This window comes from Eriocheir sinensis, chromosome 12 (assembly GCF_024679095.1).
Source record: "Eriocheir sinensis breed Jianghai 21 chromosome 12, ASM2467909v1, whole genome shotgun sequence".
In the NCBI taxonomy this organism is placed as follows: Eukaryota; Metazoa; Arthropoda; class Malacostraca; order Decapoda; family Varunidae; genus Eriocheir; species Eriocheir sinensis.
Genome location: NC_066520.1, coordinates 19,386,921 through 19,399,069, shown reverse-complemented (window position 1 = coordinate 19,399,069; position 12,149 = coordinate 19,386,921). Strand labels below are relative to the sequence as shown.

General features: G+C 40.9%; 1 protein-coding gene across 1 annotated transcript in view; it reads right to left on the bottom strand.

The window, feature by feature from the left end:
• Positions 1–12,149, bottom strand: part of LOC126997559 (uncharacterized) — a 60,697-nt gene that overhangs the window by 25,392 nt on the left and 23,156 nt on the right. The window lies entirely within an intron of this gene.

Sequence of the window (12,149 nt, the reverse complement as noted above, 5' to 3'; positions counted from 1 at the left end):
TTGACTGAGTGACGGAGGTATTGGCTGACTGGCTGACTGACTGACGGAGGTATTGGCTGACTGAGTGACTGAAGTGTTAGCTACTGACGGGAGGGCATGCGAGCGGAATGGCTGTGGCGTAAGGTACTTTTTTTTACAGATAGGGAGGAGAGAAAGACGAGGAGAAGGAGGAGGAGTAGGAGATCGAGAAGGACGTGGAGGAGGAGAAAGAAAGAGGAATGTGGGAGAAATAGGAGGTGGTGGAAGAGGAAGATGGGATGAAGGGAGAGGATGAGGGCGAAGAGAACTATTATAAGGAGGAAGAGAAGGAGTAGATAGGACTAGAGGAGGAGGAGGAAGAAGATTAGTGGGAGCTGAGTGCTTGGGCGTAACCTTCGGCAGGGCAAAGGGGCAGGAAAATAAACACCATCATCATCATCATCATCATCTCTCGCGGACAATAGACTCAACACTTATCGATTTCACCCCTCAAGTGCTGCTCCCCTCCACCGCCATTATCCTAAGCGCGCCAAAGCAGAGGTGAAAGAAGATAATGTATATGGTTTTATTTGTTATTATTCACTGTTCTTGTTTTCTTTATATTCCTTTAACATTTCCTTCTCTGTGTTTAACTATCTACCCATTTATCTGTTTAACTATTTGTCTATATTTTTTTGTTTATCTGTCAGTCTGTACCTTTGGAAAATTATGTATCCAGTTCTATTTTGTCTTTATTCACTGTACTTCTGTTTTCCTAATATTTTTCTCACATTTCTCTGTATATTTTTCTCTTTTTAACTATCTATCCATCCATCTGCTTAACTATTTGTCTATTTTTTTATATCTATCGTCTGTAGCTTTGTTATTCTTCTCTTGTTATTTTCTTTCTCATCTATTGTTTCTTCTTTTCCTCTCCTTTTCTTTCCTTTTGTAATACTGTTTTTCTTCTCTTGCTTTCTCTTTATGATCTATTGTTCCTTCTTTTCCTTTCCTCTTCTTTTCTTTTGTACCTCTGTTTTTCTTCTCTTGTTTTCTCTTTCTCATCTATTGTCTTCTCTTTGCCTTTCTTTTCTTTCCTTTCCTTTCTTTGTTGTGTGATAGAATCTGGGTTGAGGGTGGCGTCTGTACCCCGCTTTGATGTGTTCTCTTCTCTTTCTCTCGCTCTCTTTTTGCTCTGTTATCTCCCTTTCCTCCCCCTTCGGATGCGCTTCTTTTCGTTCCCTTCTTCCTTGCGGCGCGTGAGACAATGAGGCAACATTATCTTCCCATTTCCATTATGTAACGTAACTTCTCCCGGAATTCGGACCCTGTGAACTTCAACGCCCCTCCAGATGTTGAAAAGTCGTCCTAATTCGTAAAACTGTCAGATGTTTTCAGATCCGAAACACAAATACGGTCATGATTACTTAAAGCTTTCCATATATATTTTTCATCAATAATTTAGTGCTTAGGCGATGATATCATAAACTCAAAGAGGCTAGTTGACCTTTTAATCCATAACTCTGTACCAGTTAGCCGCAAATTTCAACACTACTCATAAGATAATAATTGCAGATTGAAATAAAAACAAAAGGTAATGATGTCGAATTATTATTTAAGTGACTTCCCTGATCTTTTTGCCTTTAACGTTGCACCAGACATACATAAATTTCAACAAAGCTCGTAAGATATTAAATGCGGACTGAAAACAAAACCGTAACGAGATAAAATTAATGCTCAGTGACTCTTTCGCCTCTGCTCAGTATCATAACCTTTCCGATGACAACTCAAGTAACAAGAAATATCACTCGAGACACGTTTCCCCCTTAAGCCATGACGTGCAGGCTCCCCATCAGTCAGAGCCCTGCCAAATCGCTCGTGCTGACTGCTGTGTTTCTTCGTGTGTCTCTGGAGGCCGCTCAGGTAGCCTCAAGGACCAGTCGAGCTCATCCAGGTGTGAAATTAGCACATCATGATCACTTCAATGTCATTCCACAGGTTCTTGTGGTCCGAACGGCTCTATATCACCCGCGGTAGCCGAAGGGGGCGAGTGTGCTGTGATCTGGTGGCCGTGCGAGCGAGCGAGCGTGTGTGTGTGTGTGGGGTGGGTGGGTGGGGGGGGTCTGTCCTGTGCCCCCTCCGCCCTTCTCCCTTCCTTCCCTCCCTCCTCTAGCGGATGCCTGGGTCTTATGTAGTTCTGTTGCGAGTTCTTCTTCTTTGTCATACTGCACCTGCGTGTGTGTGTGTGTGTGTGTGTGTGTGTGTGTTTGTGTGTATGTGTGTGAGTGTTCGGTTTTCTATTAATGTGTAAGTAATTTTATTTGTGGTGTCTGTCTTTCTTTGGTCTCTATGTCCGTCTGTTGGTCGATTTTTTCTACTCTATCTATCTAAATTTATCTATCTTTATTATCTATGCCCATCCTCACTAATTTTTCCTAAGGCTTCCAAGTCACTCTTCTGGTTCTCACTGTTTTCTTAAGTGACTCTCTCCCCTCTCTTCACCTTTCCAATTTTGGTTTCATGTCTTACTTTTTCTTTGTCTTTTTCATCCCCTCAACCTTGGATCACCTTGCCTGGAATGCGGGAAGAACGTAGCGATTCGCCATGCCCCTCCTCCTTGCCTCCTGTTCCTCCTTCTCTCCCCCTCTTCCTCCTCCTCTCCTCCTCTTCCTCCTCGACTCTTCCTCCCCCCTTCCCTTGTATCTCATCTCATCTTTTTTTCTTTTTCCATTCGTAATTTTTTATGTGTTTCCTTCACCACATGTTCTCGAATCATCGCCTTTCAGTAAACCATATATCTGTATTTTGTTAATTCTTAATAAACCATATCAGTCTTTTGTTAATTCTCTTAAGTTCATGTATTTTGGCCGAGACGAGATTTTTACCCGGGTCTAATGTATATATTTACGTAAACCGCTTTTGGGACCAGTTCTTGTCTTCCCCAAAGTCATGAAACGAACCAGTCGAGGACGATAAAAGACAAACAGAACTGCGAAAAGGATAGTAAAAAGTTGTACGAGTATGTGTTCTCCCTCTGACTCATTCTCTCCTAATCTTTTTTATATATATTTTTACTTCACACCTCCTCCCTTTCTTCACGGCAACCATTAGCTGTTACATCTTAATCTCGCCGTCACTGATCGCCTGTTTGTGCCTCCGTCGGCGCTTCTCCGCTAGTCACGTCCAAGCCACTGACACCTGAAAGCCCATCTGTCAGGCAGCTCCAGGTGGTCGTCAGGATAAAATGGGAAACTAGTTGCAGGAGGAGAAAGAGGAAGGAAAAGAAGAAAGACGTGAGGATACAAGGAAGCATAGACGTTTTCCTCCTCGTAATGGCTTCTTCATTTCCTCCGTGATATATTTATTTTTATGGTATCACTAAAAATGTGTATCATATTTTTCTTGCGCGGAGAATTTAGTGGAGTTCTGTTTTATTTTCAGCGTGTGGAAGTTTTTTTTCGTGAGATATTCGTGTTTTTTATTATATTTTAACATTTCAAGTTGATATATCCTTTGTAAGCCAGCAGTAAGTATATGGTAACTATGAAAACACTATCAGATATCGCCTAAAAATATTACCATCATCCTGCTTATTGGCGTCATTCCATAATTCCTGTGTCAAAAAAGGACAAAAAACTCACGAGCGACTTATATATTTAACCTGCAAAACCTCAAGCTACTCCTCTGATAACTAGAAACACTATAAAAAAATCTAAAAAAATACTCTTCAGCATTTTATTCCATTCCAGTGTAAGTAAAAGGACAACAACCCACGAGCAATTCAGATATTCAACCTGTAAAACCTCAAGCCATTTCCGTGATAACTAGAAACATTACATAAAATTTCCTGAAAAACACCTTGGTCCTATTTATCATCGTCATTCCACCATTCCAGTGCACGTAAAAGGACCACAACCCACGAGCGATTCACATATTCAACCTGTAAAACCTCAAACCATTCCCGTGACAGCATAAATCTTCGCCCGCACGCGCTTAGAAGATATATATACATCCAAAACCGCGATGTAAAAGCTATGTCCGAGTTGCCGGCACGCACGTCTTCCCGAGGCTCATAAAATGCAGTAAATTACCAAAAAGAACACCAAGCTGACAGGGGATCCGTGTCCTGAGATTAATGGCCGAGAGTTGGGGATAAGAAAAAGAAAACGAGGAGGACAAGAATGATTATCGCCAGCTTGTCACCTCGGTCAAGGGTTTACTCGCCTGCAATTTACCATGGTCTGATCACGCTCCTGACTCCTGCGCGTGTGTGTTTGCGTGTGGGTATGCGCGTGCGTGCGTGTGAGCTTAGGAGAGTATTGAACTTAAGAACAAAAGCTATTGATTCATGAGTGGATTAAATAAAGAGAAATATGTATCGTCCTTTGTGTCGAAATAGTTGCTTACTTTATACTGCCGCGTTGAAGTCACTTGTTGCTTACTTTATATTGTCGCGTTGAAATTACCAGTCGCATTTTTCTAAGATATTTTGTTTAATATTTTTTTCTGAATCTTTTGGGCACAACATTATCATTTGTCACACGCACTGAATGTTTTATATAAATCAACACTAAGTAAATAATTCTATATACATGCAATAACCATTTCCTCTAAAATCTCATTGGAATTTCGAATATCGTTCTCAGTGCGTCGCTTCCTTCCGACAGTGATCATTATGCAAATTGTTCTGCCGCGCTCACTCGCCCCCCAAAGAGTGTTGACCGTCTGGCGTCTGCTCGGCTCTCAGGCTCTCGGTTCCTCATCCCACGGGGCCATCCACGACTCCTAAACAAGATTATCACGGCCGCGTTTTTTTTTATTTTTTTTTATTTCACACTCCTTCGTCGTAAAAATTGCTACCCGCTGTTTTTTTTTACTTTAAGGTTATTATATTTGTCTCCACCGGGCATTAACCTCTTGGTACTTTTTTGCATCTTATTTGTTTGTCTGTTTATAGCCATTTATCTTATTCTTCTTATTCTATGTACGATCTTTCCCTTGTAAGTGTATAGCGATCCATCTGTACATTTATCTAGAGAATTTACCAGTGCGGGGGCTGATGGTATAACCTTTTTTAATACGAAAGTAATGTTTTTTTCTGTCAACTCGATATTACTTTCATTTTATTGCATTCCTAGGTGTTCTCTGATACACTTTAGCTCTTAGGCTTGAAAAATAAGAGCGATGCTGCCAGGCCTTTGTTAATGGAATAAGCTGTGAAATACGAGACTTGCACATGATTAGCCCTTTGAAGCAGGAGGATATTAGTGGCTCGCAGGCATCCGTGCATTGGAAAAAAAAAGATATAAGCAAGTGTTTGAGAGAGAGAGAGAGAAAGGGGGGGGCGAACATACCAGCGGTGCAGTCAGAAGGGAGAAACCATATCAACCATGAGTTTTTTATACAATATGCATAATAGATAGATACGCCTTTTAAACCTAAAACACAAGATTTGCACCATTTTCAGACAATTTAACTGAAACGAGCCATGAAATTTGTTGTTTTTGTGTGTGTCTACGTGCTGCCCTGCAATTGAACGCTCCATATATAATATTCAACAACCTTTAGCGTCCACACCACATATATTTTTTTTTTGTTATGAATTACGAGACGGAACGAGAAGACCAGATGACAGCAGTAATACCAATAATGACAATAATGATAAAAATACAAAGGCCAGCGGAAGGAGTTAATGAAGAAGGGAGATAAAAAAGGGGAAAAGAGAAGGAAGAAAGAAGATCGAAGGAATGCCGGAAGAAAGGAAGAGAGCCATCACGACGACCAGCCAGCCAGGACCTCAAGACTGTCCATGACCTCAACGACCAAAGAAGGAAGAGAGAGGAAAAAAAGAGCGAGGAAAATTCTTAAGGACACGATGCGAAAATAACCTCCGTTGCCTTTGTTCGGAGAGTTGAGAGAAATGAGTTTAAATTCAGGAAATAAAAATAAAGGTAAAGAAGAAAGACTGGGCTCTCAAAAAACATCATGAGGCCACACGAAGAATGTATCAGTGACCGCGGCCTTTGTTCGAAGAGTTAAGAGAAAATAAAGAAATATGAGGAAATAAAAACTCGATTAAGAATAAATGAATGTGTGGAAGATGAGATGAAAATGAAATAATAAAATGATATACAGCGGGAAGAAAAAGCAAAGAAAAGAAAGGAAAAAGGACGAAGATAACAGTGAAACAATAAAGAAAAGTGAGGAAATAAAAACTCGATTAAGAATAAATGAATGTGTGGAAGATGAGATGAAAATGAAATAATAAAATGATATACAGCGGGAAGAAAAAGCAAAGAAAAGAAAGGAAAAAGGACGAAGATAACAGTGAAACAATAAAGAAATATGAGGAAATAAAAACCCGATTAAGAATAAATGAATGTGTGGAAGATGAGATGAAAATGAAATAATAAAATGATATACCGCGGAAAAAAAACAGCAAAGAAAAGAAAGGAAAAAGGACGAAGATAACAGTGAAACAATAAAGAAAAATGAGGAAATAAAAACCCGATTAGCAATAAATGAATGTGTGGAAATTGAAATGAAAAGCAACAAAGAAAAGAGAGGAAAAAGGACGAAGCTAACAGTGAAACAAAGGAAATATCACCGCAGTATGAAAGGAAAGAAGGTTAAAAGGAAACGAATAACCTATACGAAATGATAAAATAGCATAAAGGAGAAAAAACAGCAAGAAAAAGGGGAAAAATGTCGTTGAAAATTACTTAAGAACGACTCATTTAGCGAGGAAACGGAAACCTTCCAACGAAACTTTAATTCACCGCACGAGTTGCCTTTTTCTCCCTCACGTAGTCCCTAAACATCTCTTCTTCCTTTTCCTCTTCATAGCCTTCCTTCCATTCCTCCTCCTCCTCCTCCTCCTCTTCCTACTATTCTTCTTCATTCTCCTCCTAGTCCGTCTGTTCCTCTTCCTGACTCCGGTTCGCTAAATCCCTTTGTTTGCGGAGATTTTAATGGCGAACGGAAATCACCGGATAATCAGCTCGTCCGAAATTGCGAGGGTCCGGGGCTGCAGGTGACTAACGAGAGGAGGAAGAGGAGGAGGAGGAGGGGGGGAGGGGGGGAGGAGGAAAAGGACAGCACAGTTACAGAGGAAGGATTAAGTGACGTGTTGTGCGGCGTGGTTGTTCTCTAAAGTTGGTGTTTTTTTGTGCTCTCCCATTTGGCTCTAAAGACGATCCCGGATGGCTGGCGGCTCAAAGGCTCCTCGTCTCGGTCTGGTCATAGACGACCCAACATTAAGTACGGTTTGAGGCTCTAACGACTTCCTGCGCTGAGGATCTGATTGCTGTTGGTCTGACTTGAAAGGAAGCGAAATGTCAGTCCTGAAAGGGTGGTCTTAGGAATGTAGTGGTTTGAGGTGGAAGGTAATAGTTGTGATAAGGGTTTGAATACATTGGTTTGTGGTGTACGTTGGAAGTGAGGGGAAATTGAGGTTTTAAAAGCGTGGTATTAGAAGTGAATTAGTTGATGAAAAGAGATGTAGAGATGGAAAAAAAAGACGTAGAGAGTAGTGATAAGAGAGTGAGGGACAAAGTTTACGCGTTAAGAGATGAATATTAAGAGCGTAGTACTGGATAAGAGATAGGAATAGTAGGGAAACAGTAGATAAATTTCGAGGATGATAGTTTCTACGAGAGACAGTGAATCGAGGACACTATTTCGTGAGATATGAAAAGTAACGTAATATTTTTTTGTGTGTATGACTAAGAAAAGAAAAATGATAAAAAAATGTTTAAGATTACAAAAATGAGAGGCAAAATGTGCTTTCAAGAAGATGTGAAGGAAAAAGTTTTATTTACACAAGAATGATCGCTTTATAAAACATGAATTAAATAATGTCTTCTTTTTCCTTTTTTATTCTTCAATTGTTAACTTTTCTCTGTTCTTTTTTTTCATTCCCTCATTTTCCAAGCAGCATCCGGGTCTTTGCCCTTCTCTTTGTTGGAGGTGCACTGTTATGTAATGTTATGTAATGTTCTTTCACCCCTTGCGTGTTGCCTGCTCTGCCCTTCACCCGTTAAAGCCTCAGTAATATGCAGGGTTCAGATATAAAACAAGGAAACTAAGCGATACTATTGATTATAATCTTATCGGGAGTGGGATGCTTAACGTGTTCTTTTATCTCGAAATTGGATGAAAATTCCTTATGTGTCGAATTAACCTTCATTTCCCCTACCATTATATCGTTTCCTTGCCCTCTGCTCTATGTTAAAAACCTGTTTGAGCCTCCCTTTGCCGTTTCTCCCTCCTCCCAACCCTCAACCACTCTTCTCTCTCTCCCTTTCTCTCAGTCTGTCTCTCTCTCCATCTATCTATCCGCATTCCTCATCATCGTGCTTCAATCCTTCTTCTCCGTCATTTATCTTCGTCGCCGAGCATTCAGCCTCTAGTATTAGTGTCATTTCACGCTGAGTCTCCATGTGTTTTGCTCACCCGCCGTACGCCTCGCCTCCACCAAGATTAAGCCGCAAGACGTGACGCAAAGTAAGAGGGAAGCTTCTCCTTTTCACCAGGAAGCCGACAATGAAGCGTTGAACCTGGTCGCGTGTGGAATAACGATGACAAGCGAGAGAGACAGCGGGGTAAGGGAAACGTGCGAAGGTTAGGTTAATGATTTTTTTAGGGTGAGTGAGATGATCCGTTGTGAGTGTCAACGAGAAAGGGAAGAAGGGGAGAGCGTCTCAGCAGGGAAGACATTAAGGGAAATGTAGTGGAAAAATATGTAGAAAGCTAAAAATAATGTAAAGTAATGGGAGTTTTCGTTGTTAGAGATGATGCCTGGAGTGTAATGAGGAGACGGCCTGGAGTGACACATTAAGAAAGCCATCACATTAAGGATACATGAGAGGGGATGTGAAGATGATCTAGAGACGAGAAGAAAGACGTTTAAGCTATTTAGGTTTTTGCTTGTTTATGATAATCTGCCTCGAGTGTAATGAGAACGAGGAGAGAGAAGAGATATTAGAGAAGAAAGTGAAGACCACATTAAGAAAGCCATCACGTTAAGGATACTTGAGAGGGGAAATGAAGATGCTGTAGAGAAGACGTTTAAGTTATTGAGATTTTGCTTGTTTATTACCACGAGTGTAATAAGAACGAGGAAAGAGAAGAAATATTAGAGAAGAGAAGAAAGTGAAGAAAGAGAAGCAATGATGTGGAAGAGACGAAAAACTTTATCACTAACGAAGTATTTACCAGAAATAGATGATCTGTCGTGAGTGTCATGACTTGGAGATAAAAAGAGAAGCTACCCATTGAACAAAAGTATGAAGGAAGCCGAAGGAAAAGAAATTAAAATGCTCTGCGGGAGAGACATTTACGCTAATGAGTTTCTTCGTTGTATGACGTGATCTGTTCTGGGTGTAATGGAGGCGAAGGGAGTGGAGGAAGAAAGGGAGTGAGGCATCAAGAAAGACAGCAAGAGGAACCAAGGAGTAAAAAATGAAGATGGTGGTTGGAAAGGAAGAATTTTTGGGTTAATGAGAGTTTTGGTTGTAGGAGATAATCGGTTGGGAAGAGAAAAGAGTAACGCATTAGAGAAGACATGAAAGAAGAAAGACTCGTGAAAAAGGAAATCGGAAAATGAAGATGCCAGGCGTGATAAAGGATTTGTAACCCATTTGTTCGGGGATGTCACAATTTGTTCTGCCTTTTTTTTTTTCTTTTCAAGTGTCTTAATAACTTATATGGAAATTGGTGATTGTCATAGACTTTTCTACACGCAGGGAAATATATTGAATGATCTTTGAGGCAATGTGCTTTCTGCCATAGACAACCAGAACCTTTATTTCATTTTACTTTTTATAGATATTTCTCATACTTTTATTAATTAACGTGTTCATTCCGATCTTCAGATATTAATTATATATCAATAATCTTTAAAGTGCTTCTAGTTTCTTTTTCTTTTTAAGTTATATATTCTAAGTTAACAAGCACATCTTTATTAATAACTGCCTTTTTATCAGTAAGTGTGAATTATTTAGTAACATTATTGCATATGTTTAGGTTCGTTTAGCACTGGACCTATCACTACGTATATATTTCTACTCTAATGTAACAAACACATCTTAATTAATTGCTGCCTTTTAGCTTTAAGTATGAATAATTTAGTAACATTATTCCCGATATTTAGATTCGCTTGGCACTAGACTCATCAACACGTATATATTTCTAGTCCCATCATCGAATCACTATCATCTTACATCATCATACAAGCCGTTACTGCACCACCTCATTATAGCACGCGCGCTGTTTAGCATACACACCTCTACTGACGTTCTCCCTGCCACCCTCCATTGCTACCGCTACACCCGCCGCAAGCCGTCTTTATCGTCGCTAATAACCTTCATTATCATATGTATGGACCTATTATACTATGCGGGCGTCAACCTTGCTCTCTCTTTCTTTCCTTCCTCCCATTCTTCGTTGCGCCGTCTACCTCCGTCTCGTTACTTCCCATTCTCTTTCGCTATCCTTTCTTCATTGTCCAGAGTCACTTCTTGTTATCTCTCTCTATATACACATTGCGCACCTAAGTAGTTACATGTGTTCCTCTTTTATTACCCTCTTCCTTCCCCTCTTCTCCTCCTTCTTCTTCTGTTCGTCCTCCTCCTCCTCCTCCTCCTCGTCTTTCATCTCCCCTTCCTAAGTCCATTGTATACATTCTCAAGTATCATCCTCTCCTCTAAGTCTTCTTAAGTATGTGTTTGCACCTCTCCACCGCCACCACCACCACCATCACCACCACCACTCCCACTATCCACTGTTCATCTCCATTGTAACTCTTCTTCTCCTTACTGTTTCTTTTTCCTCCTCTTCTCTTTTCGTTTGTTTCCTTTTTGCGTCCCTCTTCTTCACTTCTTGTACATTCTCCTTCCTCGTTCTTCTTTCATTCTGTTACTCTTTCTTGTTCCCCTCCTCGTACTCCTCCTATTTACGTCTCTTCTTCTTCTTCTTCTTCTTCTTCTTCTTCTTCTTCTTCTTCTTCTTCTTCTTCTTCTTCTTCTTCCTCCTGCCTGTCCATACTTCTGCATAACAAGTCTTCTCATCCCATGCTCATTATCTTCATATTTTCCCATGTCCTATTCTTTTCTTCATATATTTTCCCTTTTTCTGTCTACTGGTACTTCGTTTTTTTCAACTCTTCCACTTCCTCATCTTCTACCTCCTCCTCCTCTTTCTCCTCCTCCTCCTCCTCCTCCTCCTCCTCCTCCTCCTCCTCCTCCTATCAAGCAGATGGTTACTGCCTCCATCCGCTGCCGTCTGTCATAGCTCATAACGGTAATTCTACCCCCCCCCCCCCTTCACCTCTCTCTCTCTCTCTCTCTCTCTCTCTCTCTCTCTCTCTCTCTCTCTCTCTCTCTCTCTCTCTCTCTCTCTCGCTGTATTATTACCTTTTGTAGTTGAGAGAGAGAGAGAGAGAGAGAGAGAGAGAGAGAGAGAGAGAGAGAGAGAGAGAGAGAGAGAGAGAGAGAGAGAGAGAACCACAGAGTCTTCTTCACACCATCATCATCATCAATATCATCAGCTGCAACCCTCTATCGTCTTTTTCTGTTTCACTTTTACAACCTCTATTTCCCTTCACGTGTCCTGCCCTTCCACACACACACACACATTCTCCTCCTCCTCCGCGAATCGCCCAAATCTTCACTTCACCAGCCCATCGTCATGCCTCGCTCAGCACTCCCGGGAGAAAGGACGATAAAAAGAAACACACAATAGCTCGCGAGGAAAAAGAGGCGACAGATGCGCTTCTTGCCGGAGAACGCATCACCGAGGGAGGGGGTAGTCGAGGAGAGGTGGTCGCCCTTCCAGATTAGGTATGTTCAGGTGAAGGACTTGTGAACGGGCTGCTTGAGAAGGGTTTTTACAGCAAGGGAGGCAGCTGAATGGCAAAAAATCAAAACAACAATTAAAAAGATCACTCTACGCTGCTCAAACGAAGGAAAACAGAACGAGAGGCTAAAAAAGAGAGGTAATGCAGTGGAAGTATGTAAAAGGTAAGAAAAGGATAATGAAAGCAAGCTAATAAGAGGCAAAATGTGTAGGGTAAGAAGCAAGTTATGGAGTTTGAGAGTGTCCAGAGAGAAATTAAAAAGAATGAAAAGGAAAAGGAGGAAGTGGTTACAAAGAAAGAAAAGGAAAAGGAGGAAGAGGTTACAAAGAAAGGA